The sequence below is a fragment of the Hyaena hyaena genome, unplaced genomic scaffold, assembly GCF_003009895.1.
Source record: "Hyaena hyaena isolate Hyena2069 unplaced genomic scaffold, ASM300989v1 scaffold_1184, whole genome shotgun sequence".
In the NCBI taxonomy this organism is placed as follows: domain Eukaryota; kingdom Metazoa; phylum Chordata; class Mammalia; order Carnivora; family Hyaenidae; genus Hyaena; species Hyaena hyaena.
Genome location: NW_024081818.1, coordinates 107,271 through 113,580, shown reverse-complemented (window position 1 = coordinate 113,580; position 6,310 = coordinate 107,271).

The window sequence follows — 6,310 nt, the reverse complement described above, 5'->3', positions numbered from 1 at the left end:
CCACATCCATGTCAACCACAAGTGATAAATTTCAAAAAAAAGGGGATAAAGTTTACTTGGAGAATCCATTAAATTAAATACATTTCCCAAAGATTTGGATACTTGGTGATCTAATTTGAATATGAAACAATGTAAAAAATTTAAGTTACCAAATGACAGAACAGGCTTCAGAAGCATTAATGAGTTCTTCTAAATTGCTAAAAATATACTGGACCCTTGTTACTTTATTACAAACCAAAGGATTTTATATATATACCTATGTATGTATGTATGTATGTGTATATATATACATATACATGTATATATATATATATATTCATTTTACAAATTAGGTGGGGATGGAAAATATTTAACTTAAGAATGAGAAGGGACAAAACGTAGGCAGCATTTATCAAATAGTCTTGGCCAGCATGAAAAGAGTGAAGAGAGAACTGTTAAGTATTCAAAATTGAAATCCAACAAACTAGTGAAGCTTTCTAAATAGAGAATAGCTTAGTGTTAGAAGAATATTGGTGAAGTCTCATGGAGCAAATTTTATGCAGTCCATTTTTGCCATTTTTGCCACTAGGCAATGACTAGTGTTAAGAGGAGAGACAATCCAAGAAGCTCTATGCTATAGCATGGATTTTCTCCTGTTGCAGAAATCATATCAAAGTGTACATTTGAATTCTTTTATCCAGTAAAAGATATAAAACTATCCCCCCCTTACCACACTTCCAGTGGTTTCAGTTACCGGCATTCACCTGTGGTCCAGGAGCACATGGCCCTCCTTCTGACGTATGCTCAGGTCAGCATTAGCCTAACACTATGACACAAGACCTACATCATCCACCTTACCTAATCTCTTCACATAGACATTTTATCGTCTCACAACATCACAAGAAAAAGAGTGAGTACAACATAATAAGATACTTTGAGAGAAAGATTGCTGGGAGCTGCACTGGCCTTGCTGGATGATAGTCACAGCGAGGAAATGGCAGCATTTGCACAGCTTCTGCCATGAGAAATGAAGACTGGTATCTCTTTCTGCTACTACTGGCTCATGTTGGAAATAAGCCTGCTGGTATTGACCAGGCCTCACAATATTCAAGATCAGATCGATATTCCCCACAATGATTGCTCATAAGGAAAAGCATATCCCTGCCTTTTCAAAAGAGACTTCAGATGAAAGCATTATGGATGATTGTCAAAAGGCTCTTCCTATGGGCCTTGCAGATCCAAGACTTAGATAATAAAGGGGGCTAAGAACAGAAGAGTTACAATTGAGACTAACCCTGAGACAAAGAACCTAATTTAGAGTTAAGGGCAGATATTCACCCCTACCTAATTGTTTCTGCTTGGAGCACCGGCCTCCCAAGACAGTGACTTATTCTGGCATTGAATATGCTGATTGCACCTTGTGAAGGAACTTATTGAGGATCTTCTTCTTTTGTGAGTAATGGAGCAAAGGTGTTTCCTGAAAGACCTGTTTTTCTTGATACTTCCACCTTAAACAAGCTATTGAACTCTACTCACAAAGAAGTAACTTCACCCTTTTTATGCTTAAAAACATTGTCTTATATGCTAAAGATACCTTCTTTCCCCATAGGATAAGCATCTAAATCTCCTACCTCAATCACTATTGATAAAGGTTATGCAGAAGTCTTCTACAATATGTTCTGGAAAATTCTTACATATCAAAGAAGTTTGTTATTAGAAATCATTGTCTAAGGCAAATGCCACTTCTGTGCTGTCCCCCAAACAATTATAAAATAAAGTTGGGCCCCAGTCAGAGCAGAGATGCCTGTCTGGTGACCAGGGGCCTCTCTCATCCCTCCCTCGCTGACACCGTTCATCCTTCAGGGACCCCTGGACCCCAGCCAGAGCCGCCCTCTGACAAAAGAGCACATTCGCAGAATTTTTATTACTATTCTGGTTTCAAGCATCCACTTGGGGTCCTGGAATATATCCCTTGTGGATAACAGGGGGCTATTGTAATCATAGAATGATCATACATTTTCTTGGGAAATTTTTCTTAAAGAAATAAAAACCTTAATCTAGATATAAAAATATAATTTGAGGTGTTAGAGGTATAACAATATTGTATATATAACTGGAAAAGAGAATGGATACAAGACAATCAAAATGGTTAAAGATATTTTACATTTTTGTCCTGTGCATTGTCTAAATTTGGGTGGTAAACAATGAGATACAAATATTTATTAATTCTGATACATTTTAGGAACGTTTTAGTGTGAGCATATATAAAAGGACACTAAAAATTCATTTTAGTGGATTTTTACCTGGAATTTTACCTGGATAAATTTTTAACTCTTGTCACAAAAGCTACGGGAAAGTTGAATCAACGCTTTTGTACCAAGGAATACTCATTAGAGGATACTATTCTCAATGATCTTTTAGAAATTGTTGATGTATTAAAAAGATCTAGATTCTGTAGTGAAAAACAGAGATATACTTTAAAAATACACACTTTAGAATTTATTTGCTCTTTACTAATGATACTTTAAGCAAAATTGATTTTATAGGCAAAACGATAAATGATCAAAAACCAATGTATATGAGTCTCTAAAATCATTGAAAAGATTAGGAAATTCTATGAGGAATACAAATTGTTCATATTTATGAAAATATTATTGATGCCAAACAAGTTACAGACTATCATATTGACACCAATCTCTCCAACCAAAACACACTTGAAAAAGAATGAAGAAGATTCATTTTGAGTGTGAACCTCACAATCATCATATCTGTTTCAACCGTAATCTCAAAATCATTTTTTTCTAATATCAAATGAGATTTCTTCCTTACAAAATGTTTACTATGTTGAAAGAATGAGATTTTATACCTTTACTATGGCATATATATTTACCAATGAAATTGATTGACATAGTAAGAAATGTACTATTGAAACCTCTTTTTTTAAATAACTAAAACGCTTAAATTTTTAAAAACCTAATACAGCTTTCATTATACTTTTGCAATATACTTGACACAAATTTGCTGGATAACATAAAATATATTAAAAATTACTTAAGGTCCCCTCTGTGGCATGACTCAAATCCATTCTTTTTAATAGAAAACAGACATTGGAGTAAGTATGCTTAGAAATTATAATAAACATATTTATTTCCATGAAAACAAGGAGCATAACTCCTTTAAAACAAATTACTGTATCCTAGTAACCTTAAATTTTTAATAATTACAAATTCAAATTTGTTATAGTATTTTCAAATTTTGATTTATAGAATCTGTACAGAATGACTTTGTTTCTTAGCACTGTTGTTTTAAAAATACTAACTTTCATGCCTTTCTTCAACTTGAGGAAGGTGTGATTTTTTTCAAATTTCCCCAGAGGCAATCTGTTCCAAATCCTTCCCTTTACATTTTAAGAGCCTTGCCTAGGGGATGTAGATTGTAGAATTTTATTTTAAGTTATAGTCAGGATAGAAGATATGACATAAGTTAAGTTTTCATAAGACAAAGAGATGAAGGAGAAAGTGCTGCACTTTGTAAGTGGGGCCAGCGGAAAGGTGACTAGGAGAAGAGCTTTGCCCGACACCACCATGGAAATGAGCAGGGAGAGGGCATTGCCTTGAAAAAATCAGTAAATAGAATACGTGATTTTTAAAATGTACCGTGTATTTCTCAAACAACGACGATAATGTCCAAAAATACTGTTTTAAAACTGAGATAGATTAAGCTAGTTTTAGTGCTACGTTGAAATTTCCATCCCACTGGCTCCTCTCACTACTGAGTGGGATTGGGGAATCTGAATTAGCAATTGGATCACTTTCTGGTAAAAACAGAAATGACATATTTGAGCCATCTAAATTGTAGTGTGTAGCTTTAAACTCATGCTACATTAACATTTATTTAATACTTATTATGCTTTAAAGATGTTCTAATTCTTTTATATTTATTCAATTAATATTAATAAAAATTTATGAAGTGGGTTTAAAGAGATTAAGCACATGCCCAAATCATAGATTAATATTTTCCCCACCAAACTTTGGTGCTGTTTGTGCTTTATACTACCTTTTATGACAAAAAATATTTGTAGTTATTTCTGGAGGAAGAAAAGCCGATGGGAGTGAAGGTTGGGGGTGGGGGAGAAAAAGAGGTCCAAGCAGAGACAGGGAGGGAAGGAGGGAGGAAGGAAGAAAAGAAGGAAGGGAGGGAGGGAGGAAAGGAGGGGAGGAGGGAGGGAGGAGCTAAGGAAGGAAATGATCCCACTACTTGGATTTAGAAGTATATATATTAATGAGAAAGATCTGAAGAGATCAGAACTTCTCACATTACTGTCCACTCAGCCAAAGCAAATGATGTCTGGAAAGGAAGAGAAAGGAGAAAATATCTCCAAAGGATAAAGAGATTGTAAAGGAATGATTGGCTTCTAAAAGTGAGTTTTATATTTCCTTTGTTCTATGATTAGATTCTATTGTATGAGAGAACTTATAGAAGGAATATTAGAGAGTAGCTTTTAAGAATTATAAAGACAAAGATAAATGCCAAAAAAGAAGATTGGAAACTGTAATTCCAATTTTCACCGTGGTGATATGGGTGAGAAAATAGCAGTTTCAGATGGATTTATCACAGAGTGATGGTATCCAAACAGTGATAATAGATAGCTTGAGTTTAAACTGGAGGGAAAAGTTTTAACACAGAAACAATGAGTTTATCTCTAAGCTGACAGTTGTCTATATTTTATAGCAATTACTTATCTGGAGAAAGAAGGGAAATGTTTGAATTTACAAACTACACATGACTGAGTGGGATGGTAAAACATTGCATGGTCAACACTAGAGGCAAGTTGGTGTCAATATGTTGTTGTGCTAAATTAAATATAGAAAGATAAAATAGATAAAGATGATAGATAAAAACACTCTGCACTCAATGTAAACACACACACATACACAACTTTGTAAGTAATAAAATGAGAGATATAAGGCTTAGACCAGATAACCTAAAGCGCAATATGAATTGTTATTGTAATGTGGCTATTGGTAATTCTATTTTGAGCTTTGGCTTTATTAAAAAAAAAAAAAAAAAAGGCACATTATCCCAAAAGAGGACATACCATGACTAGTCCTGTATACCACTCTTTCAAAGGAGACAGAGGAAAAGAAGCAAAGGGGAGATTTGGAGAAAGTTACCAGTCCAGGGTAATAGAGCACTACAGGCTCTTAGGAAGCCAAGCTTCATTCACATTACCTTCTATTATTTTTAAAAAGCCTACATGGTACAGAGTGCTTGGTGGCTCAGTCGGTCAAGCTTCTGACTGGCTCAGGTCAAGATCCTGAGTTCCAGCCCCACGTCTGGCTCTGCACAGACGGCAGGGAGCCTGCTTTGGATTCTCTCTCTTCCTCTCTATACACCTCCCTTACTTGTACTCTCTCTCTCTCAAAATAAATAAATAAATATTAAAAAAACAAAACAAAACAAAAAACCTCTGTGGTGAAAAGCCAACACACTTACTCAGTAGGGGCTGGAGTTCTGTGGCAATAGTATTAATGGATAGAAATTGCAAAGCAACTGACTTTTTACTTACTATAAAGTAATGGTTGTCACAATCACAATTGCCTAAATGAGCCACTTCCAGAGGTAGTAGGTTTCCATTGCTGGAGGTCTTCAAATAGAAGTTGGATGACCAGTTGGGAGAACATATTTAATATGTTCATTGTTTTGACACTTGTCCCCAAACAGTGCTTGGTACATATTAGCCACCAACAAAGTTTTATTTAATGAATGGTTGAATAGAAAGAGGTTATTTATAACTACCACTTATGGAATCCTTATTATTGGTCAGGCAGAGCTAATTTTTCAAAACTTTATATGAAGAGGCGGTTACTATCTTATTTTTGCAGTTCAGAGAAATGAAGCTACCAAAGGGAAAACAAAGGGAAGTGAGTGGAACAGGCAGAGTTTTGATTGTGGTATATCAGACTCCTGAGCCTGTTTCAAGTTTCAGAAGGTGGTTAACTTTAATCTGTGCAATTCTTTCACCAAACACACCCTAATATATGCAATTATTAACTAAACAAGGAGACCATTAGACTGAGGTGGTTCTAATACCTTAGCAGCCTTCATAAACAAACCAAAACCTAAGCCTATAAATGCCTCAAGATTATGACATCAGGACCTAGGAACAGCCAATCACAGGCAGCTAGACTTTTCCAAATAAAGCAAATGCTTAAACTATAGCGAATCAAATAATTTCTTTGTTTTGCTTCTTCTGTTCCTCTGTCAAAGTCTGTCTCCTAGCTTCTGCCAGTGGAGTGCTCCAGCCACTTCCAGTGACCCTGCCTGATTG